Source organism: Rattus norvegicus, chromosome 10 (assembly GCF_036323735.1).
Source record: "Rattus norvegicus strain BN/NHsdMcwi chromosome 10, GRCr8, whole genome shotgun sequence".
Lineage (NCBI taxonomy): Eukaryota > Metazoa > Chordata > Mammalia > Rodentia > Muridae > Rattus > Rattus norvegicus.
The window spans coordinates 83,066,538-83,085,851 of record NC_086028.1 but is presented as its reverse complement, the minus strand read 5'-3'; positions in this window follow the sequence as shown (position 1 = coordinate 83,085,851).

Sequence of the window (19,314 nt, the reverse complement as noted above, 5' to 3'; positions counted from 1 at the left end):
CGTACCTAAGGATGAGCTTGAACACCTGATTTTCCTGTCCTACCCTCTCCAGTGACAAACACCACGGTGCCTGACTGGACTTGAATTTCTTGTATGGCTTTTTAAAATTCCTATTTTGTTTATTATTATTATTATTATTATTATTATTATTTGTGTGAGTGTGTGTTTGTGTGTGTGTGTGTGTGAGTACACTGACACTATAATAGCAGTTGGTTCTTTCCTTCTACCACGAGACCCAGGGACGGAACTTAGGCTGATTCCTTTGCACAGCAAGGATTTTTGTATCCTGAACATCTTGCTGACCCTGGACTTGAACTTCTTAATCTTGTTTGCACACCAGCACAAAGGAAGAAGTGTACCCGTGGCATGGGCCTGTGGTAAGGACTAAAGGAAGCCATTCATCAGAGTGCCCACCACAGGGCCTTAGGGAGTCCTAGCACTCAGGGTTCCCCTCTGCCAGCTTTTCCAAGAAAACCTCTTGAAATGCAGTCCCTCCCCCACATATCCCCCACCCCCCTCCCCGGCTCTGACCTTAGCCCCTGAAGACAGTAACTTTCTCACATCCCCACAGGGACCTTTTGGTTCACATAGATCTCCCTTCCCCAGTCAGAGTGGTGCCACTGCAGGCCACTTGAAGGAGAACAGGGTCTTGGTGCTTGGTGACTGGTACAAAGTTCCCTCCCCCAGCCCTGCCTCTCCCTGGCTGTTGCCTCCCTGCCTACAGCCACATGCTGTGTCTGAATCGTGTTACTTAAAAGCCTGGGGTGGGGGTTGCTAGAGAGATGGCTCAGTGGTTAACAGTGCTTACTGTTGGGAGGAGAAGCCCTTGGTCCTGCCAAGGCTAGACCTCCCCAGTGTAGGGGAATGTCAGAGTGGGGAGGCATGAAGGGATGGGTGGTAGGGTGGGGGAAAGGGGATAACATTTGAAATATAAATAAAATTATCCAATTAAAAAATAAAAAAAGAGGGGTTGGGGATTTAGCTCAGTGGTAGAGCGCTTGCCTAGGAAGCGCAAGGCCCTGGGTTCGGTCCCCAGCTCCGAAAAAAAAAAAAAAAAAAAGAACCAAAAAAAAAAATAAAAAAAGAGTACTTACTGTTTTTGCATGGTTTGTGGTTCACGACTGTCTGCAGCTCCAGTTTAAGGGATCCAATACTTCCAAGGGCTCCTGTAGGCGCAAGGTGCAAACACATTCACTCAGATATACACATAAAATTAGATAAATATATTTTTAAAATTTCAAAGCCTCACGGTGGGGAGTTTGTAGCAAGCATGATGCCTTGAGTTCAACCCCTAGTACTGTGCAAGTCTGGAGTGATGGCATAAGCCTGGAGCGTCAGCACTCAGGAGGTGGACACAAGAGGACCAGAAACTCAAGAGGAAATATCCTGTCCTCCATGACTTTAACGCCAGCACTCAGGAGGCAGAGGCAGGCAGATCTCTGAGTCAAAGCCAGCCTGGTCTGCAGGAGGAAGCTCCAGGGCAGCCAGGGTGACACAGGGAAATTGTTTTCAAAAAGCCAGAAAAAGAAAGGAAGAAAATCTTGTCCTCACCCAATGATGTGAGGCCGATAATGTTTGCGGGCATGCTGGGCTATATAGTGACTTATGAACAATATGAAAAAAAAAAAACCAACAAAACTGGACAGCCAATATAAATGAATAGGTAAAGTGTTTGTTGCCAAGGCTTCTGACAACTGGGGTTCCATCTTCAGCATCCGCATGGAGCCGCCTGATGAACCGTCTCCTCCTGTAGGATGTCTCCTGAGGGCTGGAGAGAAGGCTCAAGAGCACTGACTGCTCTTCCAGAGGGACTGAGTTCAATTCCCAGCAACCACATGGTGGCTCACAACCATCTGTAATGGGATCTGATGCCCTCTTCTGCTGTGTCTGAAGACAGCTACAGGGTACTCACATACATAAATAATCTTGAAAAAAAAAATCTTGTTAAAAAAAAAAGTCCGGGCTGGAGAGATGGCTCAGCCGTTAAGAGCACTGACCGCTCTTCCAGAGGTTCTGAGTTCAATTCCCAGCAACCACATGGTGGCTCACAACCATCTGTAATGAGATATGATGTGTGTCTAAGACAGCTACAGTGTACTCATATACACTAAATACATAAATAAATATTTTAAAAAAAAGTCCTCTGAGAACCACATACTTTTGCCTCTCAACCCACCCCAAATAAATAAATGGATGTAAATTTATTTATTTTCTAAATAAACAATCAAACAAAGAGATAAATAAATGGGTGTAAATTTTCTTTTAGAGCCTGTAAGGCACACCCAAAGCTCCTAGCTGATCAACCCACACGCACACAGAGAGAGAGCGCTTCTCTTAGGCTCCTCTGTCCTCACTGCCTCTCCTGCTGCCATTCCTCTGCTGGTTCAGCCCTAGCCCTGCTGACTCCAACACACCCCACGGGCACAAGGTTTTCCACTGTGCTCCCTGCTAGGGACACGCTCATCCTCTTTGAGGAGGAGAATCTTGCCTGCCTTCTACAACTCAGTCACCCCGCCTCTTCCCTACGGACTGTTTCCTCCTCCCTCCGTGCTCCACCGTCACGGTGACGCCCCAGGACCCAGCTGTTCCACTTCTGCTCTCCTGGAACTTGTATAGACACGACTGGACTCCTGTCCTTGCCACCCTGGCTACAGGGTGCTTGCACAGTATCCGCTGGGGCCCCTGGTATCTGGGCTCTGAGCCCCAGAGGCAGCAGGTGTAGCCTCCTCCGGCGGGAAGCTCCACCCTGCTTGGCTGTGCGAGAAGCTTTAGTACAGATGGGGATGTCGAAAATATCTGTGACATATTCCAAACTGGCCTACTTTCCTATCACGAGAGTCTAAGACAGAGACGGGCGAGGGCAAGTGAGATGGGGGTTTGGGATTTGCCCCCTCCCTCCGGCACAGGTGTTAGACAGGAGACAGGAGACTCTAGGTTTCCCCGCAGGCTCCTTCCTCTCTTCTGGGCTTTGTGGCTGGGCTGTCTGCTGAGAGGTGAGAGGCACTGTGAAGCAGAGGTGTTCTGGGCTTGAGGGAGCTGGTAGAAGGACGATGGAAAGAGTCCTGGGTCCTGTCCAAAGCTTCCAGCTCTGCAGGAGGCCACACTGGCAGGCTTCTCTGTCATTGGATTCGGGGACAGGGACAGAAGGCCAGAGCTCAAGTCTTTGCTGTCCTGTGAGTTCTTGGACAGGCCTTGAACCTCTCTGGGTTTCTGGTTGCTTTTTTTGTTTTGTTTTTGTTTACCAGTAAACGAGTTACTCATAATCTTGCTTCCTGCAAGCGGTGGTGGTGGATGGCTTTGGGGACGCCACATTTCTGGGGCTTGCTTTCTTTACCCAGCTCTTGAGCTTCTGCCCGAGGACTACTAGGCTGTACTCTAGTCCCAGGGCAGCGTTAGCGATCGCCTACCTGTTCCCTGGCGCTGCCTCCCAGCGGGCCTGGCAGGGCTTCTACTCTTAATCCTCAGCTTAATGAGCTTCTTGCAAAGAGTCCTCCAGAGTCCCTCCCCCTGCCGCGGCCTCGGCATCACTGCTCCTGGGCGCTGCCGGGAAGTTCACACTCAGAGCTAATTTCAGTCTCTCTTGCTGACATGAAAGCCCTTGGGTGTTCTGCTTGCCTCCTTCCCACACGAGGCAATTGTTATTTTAGTTTCTCTCTTTGTAGGATAGATGAGTCCTCTGCTGCTTCTCGGGGTGGGCAGGATCCTAGAGGCTTTTTTTTTCCCTTCTAATTTTCATAAAGCTGTTTTTCCCCCCAGTTTTATGATGTAGGTGTTCCCTAAAGAAAGGCTGGGGCAGACACAAGGTCCTGGGTTCAAGCAGTAGCTTTGCCACCAAAAGAAGGAAGAAGAGGAGGAGGAGGCGGGGGTTTGGGATCTAGCTCAGTGGTAGAGCGCTTGCCTAGGAAGCGCAAGGCCCTGGGTTCAGTCCCCAGCTCCGAAAAAAAAAAAAAGAACCAAAAAAAAAAAAAAAAAAAAAGAGGAGGAGGAGAAGGAGAAGAAGAAGGAGAAAAGAAAAAGAAAAAGGAGAAGAAATGTTCGTAAAAATCCATGTGTTAGGGCTGGAAAGAGATGGCTTAGTTGTTAAGAGCCCTGGCTGCTCTCCCAGAGGATCCAGGTTTGAGTCCAGCACTTACATAACAGCTCACAACTGTAACTCCAGTTCCAGGGCTTCCGATGCCCTCCTCTGGCCTCCTTGGGCACCAGGTACTCAAATATTACACAGACACATGCAGGCAAAACTCCCACATGTGTAAAATAAAATTTGTTTTTTTTTAAATTTTTGAGGTTATAATATAATCAGCACAATGTCTTCCTTCTCTTCCTCTCCTCCCTGCTCTTTACTCAGTAATCGTTGTTACATGTATAATACATGTCGTATGTTCATATGCATGTATTCCAGAGCTTGCTCCTCTGTACAGCGTTAGTTAGTTGTGTATGTTTTCAGGGAAGACCATTGGGTATTGGATAACCAACTGATGTGCTCTTCCCTGAGGAAGACTCTTTGACCCCCAAAGAGATTTTTTTAAAACGTCCATATACTGAGCTGGGCAGTGGTGACACACGCCTTTAACCCCAGCATTCGGGAGGCGGAAGCTTGTGGAGCTATGAGTTTAAGGACAGCCTGGTCTACAGAATGAGTTCCAGGACAGCCTGAGCTACACCGAGAAACCCCGTCTCGGAGAAAAGAAAGAAAGAAAGATTTATAGTAACCAACCTCCCTGTCTGCTCACTTAGCCTTCTAGCTGTGCAGTAGTTGGAGAAACTGGGGGAGAGAAAGGCCTTGGTGGAATTCAAAGAAAAAGGAGAAAGGGGAAAAAGTCCATAGGCTAAAGGCTTGGTTGCTAGGGTACTCCTACTGGGAGATGGGTCTAGAGGGAGGTGATTAAGCCATTGGAGCTAGGTCCTTGAGGGCATCATGGAGCCCCAACTCTTTCTCTTTCCTTCTCTCTGACTCACGCTGTTCATGAGCAGTTTTGTTCCATACGTGTCCCTACCATGATGCACTGCTTCACCTTGTGCTCAGCACAGCCATCTGGTGATCATGTAGTGCATCCTGCAAACTCTCTCTCTCCCCCTCCCTCTCCCTCTCCTTCCCTCTCTCTCCCCCTCCCTCTCCCCCTCCCTCTCCCTTTCCTCCTCCCTCCCTCTCCCCCTCCCTCTTCTTCTCCCTCTCCTTTCTTCTCTCCCCCTCTTCCTCTCCCCTCTCCCTCCCTCTCCCCCTCTCTCCTTTCCCCTCCCCCTCCTCCCCCCTCTGACAAGGTTTCTGTGTGTTACCCTGGCTGTCCCAGAACTCACTCTATAGACCAGGCTGGTCTTGAACTCAGACATCCGCCTGCCTCTGCTTCCCAAGTGCTGGATTAAAGGAATCTATCACCCCCCCCACACACACACACCATGGTCCCGCCTGGCTGCCCTTTTCTTTTTATAACATGATGAGCTCAGACGTTTTGTGATAGATATGGAAAGCCGGCTCTCACAGCTTTGATTCCACCGAGACCTTTCTCTCCTTCAGTTTCTCCAACGGCACGGCTAGAAGGCTAAGTGAGCAGACAGAGGAAGCTTGGTCGCTGTGAGTCCATCCATGGTCAAGACAAAAACAGAAATAGTGATTCATATTTAAAATGCTTTGAACTGGATGTGCAGCTCAGGGGTAGAGCACTTGCCTAGTATAGATGGCCTTCAGCACCACAAGAGTAAGTACACTGAGCTGACCAACACTGGCCTTGGTGGGGTGCACCTTTAATCTCAGCACTCTGTAGACAGAGGCAGGAGGATATCTGTGAGTTCACGGCTAGCCTGGTCTACATGTGGAGTTCCAGGCCAGTCAGGGCTGCATAGTGAGCTCCTGTCTCAAGCAAAACAAAGGAAAACAACAACCTAGGAAAACAAAACGGAACATCTCCAGCCATTGTACATTAGGGGTTTGGTCCGCTGATGCCCCTTACCTGCTCCAGTAGAATCGTGTCACTGTCAGGGTTTTCGCTGTGCTGGAGGCAGCTGGAACCTGCATTGAACAACCCTCACCTGTATTGACACAGCAGAAGCTCCACGGTGAGGTGCCGGTGTGCATCCTGTGTGGCTGACAGCGAGCAATGGCCACAGGAGTGAATCCCTGCATGGCTCAGAGTTGGTTACTTCCGGGGTAGGATTAGGTGGCTGCAGACAGGCAAGGCAGAGAAAAACGACTTTTCATTGTATTCCTTTAAAAATTTTTTTAAATGTTTAAATTTTTCTCATTAATTAATTAATTAATTAATTAATGCGTTTTTGATACAGGGTCTCGCTGAGTAGCCAAGGCTGGGCTGTAACTACTATGTAGCTGAGCGTGGCCTTGAACTTCTGATCTTCTGGCCGCCATATCTCAGATGCTGAGGCTGCAGGGCTGTGGTCTCTCTTCTCACTGCATCTCGTATCACACACCACATGCCAACACCATCTTCTATTCAACAAGTATGAAAAGTTCTTCTTTTTTTTTTTTTTTTTTTTTTGGTTCTTTTTTTTCGGAGCTGGGGACCGAACCCAGGGCCTTGCGCTTCCTAGGTAAGCGCTCTACCACTGAGCTAAATCCCCAGCCCCATGAAAAGTTCTTAATAGTTCCTATGTCACTGTATTTGTTCCCAGTCATATACTATCCCTGAGAGAGGCAGACCTCAGAAAACAGAAGGGACCATGACATCAGTGCTGTGGCAGAGAAAGTGACAGAGACTCAGCATGAAAGGGCCCAGGAGGGGTCAGAGCAGGACAGCAACATGGTCAGAATCCACCTGGCACAGTGCTAGGTGTAAAAAGACCAGAGGGGCCCAGGGAGCAAAACTCTGGACCACCTAAAGCCAGAGGGATGGCAACAAGAAAGCTAAGTAGAACCAGGGGGCTGGAGAGATGGCTCAGCGGTTAAGAGCACTGACTGCTCTTCCAGAGGTCCTGAGTTCAAATCCCAGCAACCACATGGTGGCTCACAACCACCTCTAACTCCAGGTCTAGGCAATCTGATGTCCTTTTCGGACTTCCAAGGGCACAGGCACCCATGTGCACATTTTTATATATATATGAAGGTGAAACACATACATATAAAATGAACCTTTAAAAAGAAAAAAATAAAGAAAGCTAAATGAATTTTTCAAGAGCCCAGGGGGGATTTTAGCTGGGATTTCTTGGTGTGTGGTTTTGAGGAGCAGGGTGGGCCCTGGAGGGGCTTCCTGGAGGAAATGGAATCATAGCTGGCCTATAGGTGAGGTGCAGGGGAAGGAAAGAATCCCCCCACCCCGTTTGGGAATAGGCAAAGGCCTGGACAATGAAAGGAAGGAACAAATGTGTGCTCCTGCCCCATGTGTGCTCCTTTCCATGTGTCCCATGTGTGCTCTGTTCCATGTGTGCTCCATTCCATGCTGCAAGAGGCAGTCAGAGATAAGGCTGGCCAGATTAGGCCAGATCCTGTAGGGTGGGGCTTCCAGCCTGGGGTTGCTCCATCCAGCCCAGTTGCACCCCCACCCTGGCTATTTTACCTGTGTTCTGATGATTGCCTATAAAGCAGGGTTTCCTCAGACCGACTTGGGTCCAGCTCATTCTCCTGAGTGCTTACAGGACACATGGAAACACTGAAATACTTACTGAGATTTACTGGTCGATGCCTATCTATCTATCTATCTATCTATCTATCTATCTATCTATCTATCTATGAATGACAAAGTCTCTTGTAGCCCAGGCTGGCTTCCAGCTTGCAATGCAGCCAAGGATGACTCAGAACTCCTGATACTCCTGCCTCCACTTCCCAAGTACATAAAATCTACCCATGCCAACCCCTACACCCCATTTTTAAAAAAAAATATAACAAGATTTTCTGACATTGGCTTTAAACACTCAATCCTCCTGTCTCAACTTCCCCAATACCTCCATATCCTGATGCTGCTTTGTCCTACATAAAATCTATCCTGAGAGACAGCTCAGCAGGTAAGAGTAGTTGTGACAGAAGCCTGCATAACAGGGTTCAAATCTCTAACACCCATTTAAAAAGCCCCGAGTAGCAGCTTGTACATCAGTAAACCAAGCTCAGTGGGGTGGGGCAGGGGTGGAGACAGGAAGATCTTTGGGCCTCGATGGCTCCAGCTTAGCTTCAGTTTAAGGTAGAGAGCCTTCCTCAAGGGACTAAGGTAGAGTAATAGAACAAGACAACTTATGACCTCCCCTGGCCTTTGTGCATGCTCATGGGCATGTGCATGTCTGTGCATACACAAGTGCACACTACACACACACACACACACACACGCACACACACACACACACACACACACACACACACACGAACAAAAGTTAAAAAGTAATAAATAAGGGATAGAGATAGATATTCAGTGGTGGTTAAGAGCACTGGCTGCTCTTCTAGAGGACCTGGGTTCAATTCCCAGCACCTACATGGCAGCTCACAACTGTCTGTAACTCCAATTTCAGGGGACCCGATACCTTCATATGGATATTCATGCAGGCAAAACACCAATGAACGTAAAATAAAAATAAATACATTCATTTTTTTTTTTGGTTCTTTTTTTCGGAGCTGGGGACCGAACCCAGGGCCTTGCGCTTCCTAGGTAAGCGCTCTACCACTGAGCTAAATCCCCAGCCCCTACATTCATTTTTAAAACAGGAAATAAAGGACATTGCGGACACAGATGAAGAGATGAATGGGTGAGGCACGGGAAGGGCCCAGCACGCCCACATATGCTTCTTGGTCACCCTTCAGCAACCTCCACATGTCCGGCTATCCAGAAGCTCCCCAATCCCTGTCCCATCCTTCTGGGTTTTCATGGGGATTCCATTGCATAACTGTGATTGCAGGAGGGAAGCCAGCAGCAGGCTTGACAGTCACATCCTTCAGCATTCCTCCCTGGTGTGGGCCAGGAACCTTCCAGAATTCGGATGTCTGATGACCTGCTTTCGGGTGAGTGTTAAGACAGAACCACCCTAGGGCTAATTGAAGGTTAAGAAGGTTAGAGTGGATGGAAGTTACCATGAAGGAAATTCTAGCTTGTATGGCCGTCCTGGAGGACCCGAGGTATGAGGCAGAAACATGGGCAAAATGAAGGGACAGCACACACACACACACACACACACACACACACACACACACACACACACACAGAGAGAGAGAGAGAGAGAGAGAGAGAGAGAGAGAGAGAGAGTAAATGGGGCTTACTTTTTAGGTTTCCAAATGGCTGCACATCATGCTTTTGTAAAACACAGCAAAAACAGTCACGTGCTTCAATGTCGAACGCTGTCACGGTTTTTCAAGGTTATTCTGTTTCTGTCTTCTTTGTCAAACAGCCTAGGCTGGACCTGACCCACAGACCTCTCTCTGAGTGGCTGTGCCCTAGCGGGTCCTGAGGGCCTGGGTATTTGTTGTAGATGAGCATGTGTGTCCATTTGTCTGCCAAGAGAGTGGGAGAGAGGCGTGGGTCAGAACCTCCCTTCTGTAGAGGGTGTGGGAGTGGAAGCATCTGTAAAGGCAGCCATGTTCGGATCATTCTGGAAGGCCGAGTACCACCAGCTCCCCAGCAGCTAGTCCAGGGCCTGACACCTGGGAAAGGACAGGGATTACGGGCTCTGTGAGATTCCAGAGAACAGAGGTCTTAGCTTAGTGGCGATTAAAATAGTCAGAGGGTTTGCTTGCTTGAGACAGGTTTCTCTGTGGAGCCCTGACTGTCCTGGAACTCACTCTGTAGACCAGCCTGGCCTCCGCTCAGAGATCCACCTGCCTCTGCCTCCTGAGCGCCAGGATTAAAGGTGTGCACCAGGGTTGGGGATTTAGCTCAGTGGTAGAGCGCTTGCCTAGGAAGCGCAAGGCCCTGGGTTCGGTCCCCAGCTCTGAAAAAAAAAAAAAAAAAAAAATAAAGGTGTGCACCACCACCGCTAAGTCTTTGGGTTCGTTTTCTAGTTTGGAGCACTGGAAACAATACCCGGGTTCTCGAATGTGCTTGGCAAGCACTCAGTCTTCACACAGCCCTTTAAATTTATCTTTTCATGAATTTTGACTAGCTTGGCATGGTCTGCATACCTGCAATCCTAGCACTGGGGAGGAGAAGGCAGGAGGATTAGAACTTCAAGGTCACCCTTAGCAATATAGTGAATTTGAGACCATCTGGGGCTGTATGAGACCTACTCTCAAAAATATATAAAAATGTTTTTAATGTTTATTTACTCATTCATTTATTATTTATTTGTGCGTGTGTGTGTGTGTGTGTGTGTGTGTGTGTGTGTGTGTGTGTGTGTAAGCCAATGGCTTACTGTTTAAAGTTACTGCTATTTTTCCAGAGGACCTGAGTTCAGTTCCCAGCATACTGGTGGCTCACAACTGTGTGTAACTCCAGTTCCAGGGGACCCAATACTCTCTTGTGAGTTCCACCCAGACCAGGAAAAACGCACATGCACATAACATATTTTTATTAAGAATAACAACAACAAAGATGGCAGTGGTGGCCACGCCTGTAATCCCAGCACTAGGGAGCCAGCAGATCTCTGAGTTTGAGGCTAGCCTGGGCTACAGAGCAAGTCCTAAGACAGACAGGGCCACACACGGGGAAACCCTGTCTCCAAAACCAAAAAAGAAAGACAGTCTTGCCTTGCTAAGTTGTTTAGGCTGATCACCAGCTCACAGCTCTTGCCTTAGCCTTCTAAGTGTCTGGGATTACGTGTGTGAATGCCACCATGCCAGAGAACCTTTTTAAGATTTATTTATTTATTTTATTTATATGAGTCCACTGTAGCTGTCTTCACACACACCAGAAGAGGGCATCAGATCCCACTACAGATGGTTGTGAGCCACCATGTGGTTGCTGGGAATTGAATTCAGGGCCTCTGGAAGAGCAGTCAGTGCTCTTAACCACTGAGCCATCTATCCAGCCCCAGAGAGCCTTTTTTTTTGTTTGTTTTTTTTGTTTTTTTTAAGATTTATTTATTTATTATATATAAGTACACTGTAGCTGTCTTCAGACACACCAGAAGAGGGCATCGGATCTCTTTACAGATGGTTGTGAGCCACCATGTGGTTGCTGGGAATTGAACTCATGACCTCTGGAAAAGCAATCGGGTGCTCTTAACCGCTGAGCCATCTGTCCAGCCCCCCAGAGGGCCTTTTTAAAAGTCAATTTAATTTTAAATTTAAAACTTTTACAGTGGGGTTGGGGATTTAGCTCAGCGGTAGAGCGCTTGTCTAGAAAGCACAAGGCCCTGGGTTTGGTCCCCAGCTCCCAAAAAAACCCCCCAAAAACAAAAAAACAAAAACAAAAAACAAAAACAAAAAATTTTTACAGTGATTTTAGATTTATTTTAGCTTGTGCGTGTCTTGTGTGTATGTGCGTGGCTCTGAGTGTATTCGTGTACTGTATGCATGAAGGTGCCCATGGCGACCAGAAGAGGGCATCAGATCCCCAGGTGCAGGAATTCCAGGTGATTTCGTCACCGCGGTGGAACTGGAAATCAAACCCAAGTACCTGAGAGAGCAATGAGAGCAGCAAGGGCTTCTAACAGCTGAGCTGTCTCTCCGGCTCTGTTTAGTTTGTTGCGTGTTTATGAGTGTGTGTGTCTATGTACGACCACAGTGCACGTGTGAGAGTTGGACGACATCTTGTGGGAATCAGTTTTCCCCTTCTACCATGTGGATCCCAGAGAGCAAACTCAGGTGGTCAGGTTTGGTAGCAACGCCGCCTTTTACCTGATGGGCCACCTCAAAGGCCCGATAGGTTTTTAAAGCTATCTTTGGTTCTTTATTTTTTTTTTTTCTCGGAGCTGGGGACCGAACCCAGGGCCTTGCGCTTCCTAGGTAAGCGCTCTACCACTGAGCTAAATCCCCAGCCCCAAAAGCTATCTTTGAAACACAAGACAAGGATGTGTGCAGTGGGCCTGGTGGTGGCCAGAGGGTACAGTGATACCTAAAATTGCAAGTTGTGCTTGCAGATCCCCGTGTGGCACCTGCTCAGGAAGGTGGCAGGTCCTGCCTAGAAGGGAGCGCTCCACCCAACCCCACACCCCCACCCCGGGATAGGAGCCTGGTGGAGGAGGAGACTTTGGGAGGGACTACCTAGCTGCAGAAAACAGCACCTGAGACTTCACAGTGTTCAGCCATCATCCGAGATTTTAGAGCGGGTGTTTGGTGCCCCTGGGTATCAGAGATGGTTGTGACATGTGGGCACAAATGCTTGTTTCCAAAGAAGGTAAAAGAAATGTTGGGAAACAGAGGCAGGTGGATCTCTGAGCTATGAGTCCAGCCTGGTCTACAGAGCAAGTTCCAGGACAGACAGGGCTAGGGCTACACAGAGAAACCCTGTCTCAGAAAACCAAAAAGAAAAAAAATGTTGAAAGATGTGAATGGGGGTTGGGGATTTAGCTCAGTGGTAGAGTGCTTGCCTAGCAAGCGCAAGGCCCTGGGTTCTGTCCCCAGCTCCGGAAAAAAAAAAGGGGGGGGGAGATGTGAATGAACTCAGTGACTCCCCTGGCCCCATTCCTAGTTGCTTTATTATTTGTTTGTTTGGGGTTTTTTTGTTTTTTTTCTTTTTTTCGGAGCTGGGGACCGAACTCAGGGCCTTGCACTTGCTAGGCAAGCGCTCTATCACTGAGCTAAATCCCCAACCCTGTTTGTTTGTTTGTTTGTTTGTTTTTATAAGAGAGAGAGAGAAAGCCTCAGCCAGGTATGGTGATGGTGTCTTTAATCCCAGCACTCAGGAAGCAGAGGCAGGCAGATCTCTGAGTTCTAGGCCAGCCTGTTCTACAAAGGGAGTTCCAGGACAGTCTGGGCTGCACAGAGAAACCCCATCTCAAAAAAGCCAGAGAGGGAGAGAGAAAGGGAGCGAGAGGGAGAGGGACAGAGAGGGACAGAGAGAGACACAGAGAGAGAGAGAGAGAGAGAGAGAGAGAGAGACAGAGACAGAGACAGAGACAGAGACAGAGAGACACAGAGAGAGACACACAGAGAGAGAGACAGAGAGAGACAGAGACACTCGTGACTCATGTGGCCCACGCTGGTCTTGTGTTCACTATGTAGCCAAAGTGACACTGAATTCCTCTATTCTTGGTTCTTGCTTCTTCTCCCTCCTAAGTGCTGGGATCACAGGTGTTTTCTACCACAGCTAACTACCGTCTTCTCATTTTTTTTTATTAACTTGAGTATTTCTTATTTACATTTCAAGTGTTATTCCCTTTCCCGGTTTCCGGGCAAACATCCCCCTAATCCCCCCCCCCCCCCGTCTTCTCATTTTTTATTGAGGTAAAATTCACATAACATAAGACCAGGCACTCTAAAGTGAACAACTGACAGGGTCAGGGGACATAAAACTAAGATAAAAAGAACTCAGAAGGGAGTTCTGGGCTAACCCTGCTTCCGTCTTGTTTCCCAACACCGGGAAGCGGAACCTATTTGGCCACTGTCCCCATGTCTGCCTTCCTACGAGCATGTCTGTAGGAACACCCATTGTGAATCGTTCAAGTAAAGGCACTCAAACAACATGCAACTATGGTGCCTGGCTCCTTCCCCTTAGCCTCAATGTTCCAGTCTCAGCCAACTTCATTCCTTTTCAGGGTGGAACAGAGGTTCTGCTGTAAAGATATAGCACAACTTGTTTATCTACTCGCCCACCTGAAGGCAGGAAGAGACTGGGCTGTTGGATCACGCAATCTCTTCATACCAAGGGAATGGCTACGTGATTTCCACCCATGGCTACTGAACTGATTTCATTCCCACCAGCAGTGTCCAAGAGGCTCAACAACCTTCTTTATCAAGTAAGTGAGGGCCAGGACCTCAGAGATGAAGGAGAGGTCCCCGGTTGCTAGCATGCATGAACTAGGTCAGTAGCTCCACCCCACTCCCTAAGCAGGCCACAGGCTTATCAGGTTGGTCCTGAGGCCCCAGAAGATGCTGACTAGACTGGGAAGAGTTTATTTCATTCACTCACCAAGCATAAGGACCAGACAGATGGTCAGATCTAGAACCCAAAGCCAGGCTAGGTGTGATCCACTAGGAGCTGAGTCTGTGACCCACCTGGCCCCATTGGCTCATAATATATGTTTTCTTAAGGTCAGAAACAGGCTGCCTTCCTATTCTTCCTTACCCAGAGCCCTCTTCTCCTCTCACCACATCCTTTCTCTCCTTCCCTCTCTGCACTGCTTCCTCACTCCTCCTCTGTTCTGCATCCTCACTTCTGTGCCCCCCATTAAAGTTCATTCACAGGGTTGGGGATTTAGCTCAGTGGTAGAGCGCTTGCCTAGCAAGTGCAAGGCCCTGGGTTTGGTCCCCAGCTCAGGGAAAAAAAAAAAAGTTCATTCACTCCTTTCCTCATGCTAATTCAGTCATTTCTCTCTCTCTCTCTCTTTCTTTCTTTCTTTCTTTCTTTCTTTCTTTCTTTCTTTCTTTCTTTCTATCGACAAGGTCTTATTGTGCATTCCAGGCTGTCCTCAAACTAATTGCTTAAATCAGTTTGGCCTTAAACCCTTGGTACATCTTCCTCGGCCTCCTGAGTAGTTGAGAGTACAAATTTAAGGCAGCTGAAGGACAGAGTGAGGGTATAGAGTTTATGACTGCAGTCAGGACACACACACACCCCATCTAGGGTCCAGGAGGTCCTCCTTGAGAGAAGGGAGACCTTGGAAAGTCTCTTTCCTTGTTGCTTGTAAGACAGAACACCAGCATCAGGAAGCATGTATCTCACACAGCAGGATTTCAGGAGACACCCCCAACCCCCACTCCTCCCCACCCCACCCCCGATTCTCAGTGTGGAAGGTTAAAGGTTAGGAAGGCAGGAATGACCAAGGATGCTCAGGGTAGCAAGAAATTGCCTTGGTGGTGTTAGGAACACAGAAGGGATTAGATTTGCCAGAGCTAGGAAGGCCTCTTAGACACTCCCCATGTGGGCCAGGCCCTGCCAGGACTTGCCTCCGTGGGCAAAGCCCCAAGCTGGGAGAGCCAGGAGGCGGTCACCACCCACCAGCCCTGCAAGTGTATTCTTGGACCTGAGGCAGACACACTTCCTAGGAGCTTGCTAGAAATGCACATCCCCTCCAACTTACTGACTTTGAAACTTGGGGGACGATGCCTTTCTTCCAACAAGCCCCCCACGGGCTCTGCTTTTCCATTTAGTCTGCAGGGAGCACAAGGAGTTCCCGATCTGAAGGGAGCGCTTCAGTTCCGTGCTACAGGACAGGGAAGCCAAGCCCGGGGCTCTGAGAATGTTGGCCTCTCTGCTGTGGGGGCTGGGAGGGTGGGCGGTGGCTGAGGGTCTGGGAAAGGGGCGCCATGGAGAACCCCTTCCATTTTTCCCTCCATTCTTCCGAAAGCAGTTTGATGTGCTAATGAAGGCATGAATTATTGAGCACCATTTGCATTCGTTACAATAACAGGCAGGGGAGGGGGGCCTGAGGGAATTGGGAGAGTCTTTTGAAATTTACTGCCTCTTACTGCTCTCCTGTGGAGCAGGGGGTGAGGATCGGGAGCGGTGTGAGAGGAGAAACCTCCCGGGCTTAGGGTCCCGAGATGCAAACCTAGCTGGGGGGCAGTGCCTTCCTCCTCAGCCGGGCTACCACCTCATTGAGCAGTCACTGCTTTTGGGGTTTGGCTTTGTGGGTGGCTCTATGAGAAATGCGCTGGTCGGACAAAGGGGAGGGGACAGTCTTAGGGACCCTGAAGCAGATGGTTCAAAGTGCAGTTTGGGGTGAGGCTTGATCTCTGCCTAACCCCCTTTCCTCTGCTGGCCCTTGGAGCTCCTTTCCTCCTTCTTGCCCAGATGTTTGCCCAGGTGCCCACCCGCCGCTACAGTGTCTTGGGGAAGAGGAAGAAAGGATGAGAGTCCTCCGCTTGAGGGTGCTCCCTGACACTCTCTCTCTCTCTCTCTCTCTCTCTCTCTCTCTCTCTCTCTCTCTCTCTCTCTCTCTCTCTCTCTCTCTCTCTCTCCTTTTTGCAGGCCTTTGGAGTTGGCCAAGGAGCTGGAGTGTTTGGGATGGACAAGATAAATGGTTAAGATCTGTTTTTTTTTTTTCGTTTGTTTGGTTTTTGTTTGTTTGTTTGTTTTTCCTCTCCCAATCCTCAAATATGCCAGCTGCTGGCTACGAAAGAGCACTTCCAGAGCCACAGGGGAAGAGGACCAGAGGGAAGTTGTGTTGAGGAATGAGAAGAGGCGGGGCAGCACCTGAGGCATCTCAGGTGGAGGCAGCTGGCACCAGGGTTGTGCTGGGCACCATGCCAGCATTTAGAAGCCATCCTGCTCGGCTCTGCTGGATAAGGAACACCCAGGCTGCTCAGGGCCCTGACCAACCTCCTCCAAGCAGCAGAGCTCTCCTTCAGAGGCCTCAGGGGAAGGTGGGGTCCCTGAAGGGTGAAGGTCTGTGTTGTTCTTTGGGATTGCGGGACATTTGTTTCCCTTTAAAGTACCTGTTTATTCTCACACTTCCATGGGACCCCAGGGCTGGCTGTCCTGATCTTTAGAGGGTCTTCAGAGAGTCCAGCTTGTGTGTGTGTGTGTGTGTGTGTGTGTGTGTGTGTGTGTGTGTGTGTGTGTATGTGTAATGAGTTCTCAGCTCTGAGATGATCAGAAATGCTGTGGAAGATTGATTGATCAGAAATGCTGTGGAAGATTGATTGATCATTAAAATGTGGCCCTAGTGACAGAGAAGGTGCACAGCATGTGTAGGCTCTGGGGTCAATCTCAGCACTGACAGACAGTGACAAAAGTGAGCTCAAGAAGCCAAGTCTGGCACCAGCATCTGTGATCCCAGCACTAGGGAAACTGAGGCAGGGTGCTTGTGTGTTGAAGGACAGCCTGGACTATATAGCTAGGTTGTGTTTCTTTCTTTTATTTTTTTTAAAGAATTATTTATTCATTGTATATGAGTACACTGTAGCTGTCTTCAGACCCACCAGAAGAGGGCATCGGATCCCATTACAGATGGTTGTGAGCCACCATGTAGTTGCTGGGAATTGAACTCAGGACCTCTGAAAGAGCAGTCAGTGCTCTTAACTGCTGAGCCGTCTCTCCAGCCCAGGTTGTGTTTCAAAAACAAACAAAAAAATCAACACAACAAAACCAAGACAGCTACATAAGTGAATAATAATTACTTGAACGGGATGATTTTGTCTTGTTCTGGAAGGCTTCCTCATGAAGAACTGTCCCTAGAGGGAGAGGGTGCTTTGTCCTGACTGTTCTGGAACTCACTCTGAAGACCAGGCTGGCCTCTGCCTCAGCAGTGCTGGGATCAAAGGCTTACACCACCACTGTTCCTACCCAGTCTTGGTCAGTGGCTTGCTGGCAAGTCTAGGAGTCAAGTGTTAAATGCAGGAAAGTGTCCCAAGCAATAGGAGAAGCCTCTTTACAATTGTCACCTTGGAGAGACTGGCCAGGTCCTTGAGACTGAGAGAAACCCCTGTCCTGACTCCATGCTTCATTCTTGTCCCCACTGTCTGCTAACAGCTGTGTGGGTATAAGACTTGGAGTGGCGGGTCTGGTCTCTGTTCCTGGCAGCCACAAGTAAGAAGCAAGTGGACATAGAGAAGAGGCTGGGTGTCCCAGCATCAGGCCAATTCAGTCTCAGCTACAGCTAGGAGGCTCTTGGATTGGGCAGTTGTCTGTACTTCTTGAAGCCTTCATTTCCATTTTGTTTTGTTTCTTGGGCAGGGGTTCACCACATATTCCTGGCTAGCCTAGAACCTACCTATGAAGATTGGACTGGCCTAAAATTTGTGCTGATCCTCCTGCCTCTGCCTCCCGAATCTAGGATAACAGATGTGCACCTCTATTTCTTCTATGTGGCTAATATGGCAAGATTAAATCAGACAATGGCTAAGGGACTTCCCCTTGGATGGGCATGGAGTATGGAGGGGAATCTGGGTTGGGTCTTATAGAACAGTGTGAAGGTCTGAAGGGAGGAGAGGTACATGCCAGGCTCAAGGCTTAATAGCTGTGACCCCTCCTGTGCACAAGGCCTGCTGGGTACTGGTGTCTATCTTGGGCAGGCAGCCAGGCAGGGAGTTGGAAGGGTTCCCAGTAAGTGCCCAGAGGCCAAAAGATGGGCACCATCCAGTTGGCAGAGGAAGAAGCAGCTGGCCCAGAAGAGAAGTCAGGGTCTTAACTGTTAGGGTTGTGTGCCCAGACCGTGTGTCCAGGGCAGCTCTTGGTTGCCCTCCTGAGATGACCAGCTGAAGCCTGAGAGTCCCCTCCTCCTGCCTTGCCCTGCCACCTGAGTTAGTGGAACTGGACATGGATCTGTAAGGGGCATTTGGGATCTTGCCCCTAGCTGGGCACGCGACTGGCTCAGAGGCAGGCCTAGGGGCGGGCAGAAAAGCAGGAGAGCCCAGATTAAGGCTGGGACTGGGTAGATCAAGAAGTGGGGAAACCGGTTTGTCATCTGGGCCACTTGGGGTGGGGTCTCCTCCCCTGGGCTCTGTCTGCCAGTCATTCTGCCAGGTGGCCTGCAGGGAAGAGGTGCAGGCACTGGGAGGCATTTTCTGGACCATCTGAACTGCCTTCGGGGATGCCAGGAGTAAGTAAAACGATCAGAAAGGTCTCACCCCATCTGCCCCTCTCGAAAAGAAGCTTCCTGAGAGAAGGAACTGGCTTCAGAACCCGAGGGAAGGAAGCAGGGAGAAGCCTGAGAACCAAAGGTCATCGTGTGCCTGGGTCCGAGCGGAGCAGGAGATGGAGAAGTCTGCATCATCACCAGGTAGGCACAATAAAGTGAACCAGGGTGAGGCGCTTCGGCTCTACAGGCTGCCTTGGAGTTGGCAAAGGTGTCGCCAGAAGAGCCGTGAGAAGCCAGAGTCTGGAGCGGCCTACTTTGGGGTCCACTTCTGAAGGGATCAGTGTCTCCTCAATCTCATGCAGAACCTGCTCAAGCCTGCGGTAGGGGCGGGAAACCGAAGTAGGGGCTAGGAGGACGTCCAGCAGGGGGCGCCTGGGAGCCGAGTCCCTTGGCCCGGTGGAGCTGAGGAAGGGGGAGGGGCAAAGGTACGGGGCGCCACCATAGAAGGGTACACTGGGGTCTCCACAATCTATGCGTAGAACGACTGTGGTGCTCCGAGGTCACCTTGGCTGGAGTGATCCCTGACTCTCTCGTCCCCTCCTTAGCCTCAAGCCCTTCTTCTAGGCATTAGGAGTGTTTTGATTTTTTGTTCCAAAGCGTTGAGCGTGCTTGGAGACCCAAAGTGTCACCTCCCCAGTTGACCCCACTTCGGGGTCAACGCATTTGTCTCTACCGCAGTAGGAGGACCGCTTAGGGTGGGGGAAGCAGGTGGAGTGGGGGGGGGCGTGAGCGCGTCCCGCACCCTAGTCCGGGACTTGCGCTGCGGGATCG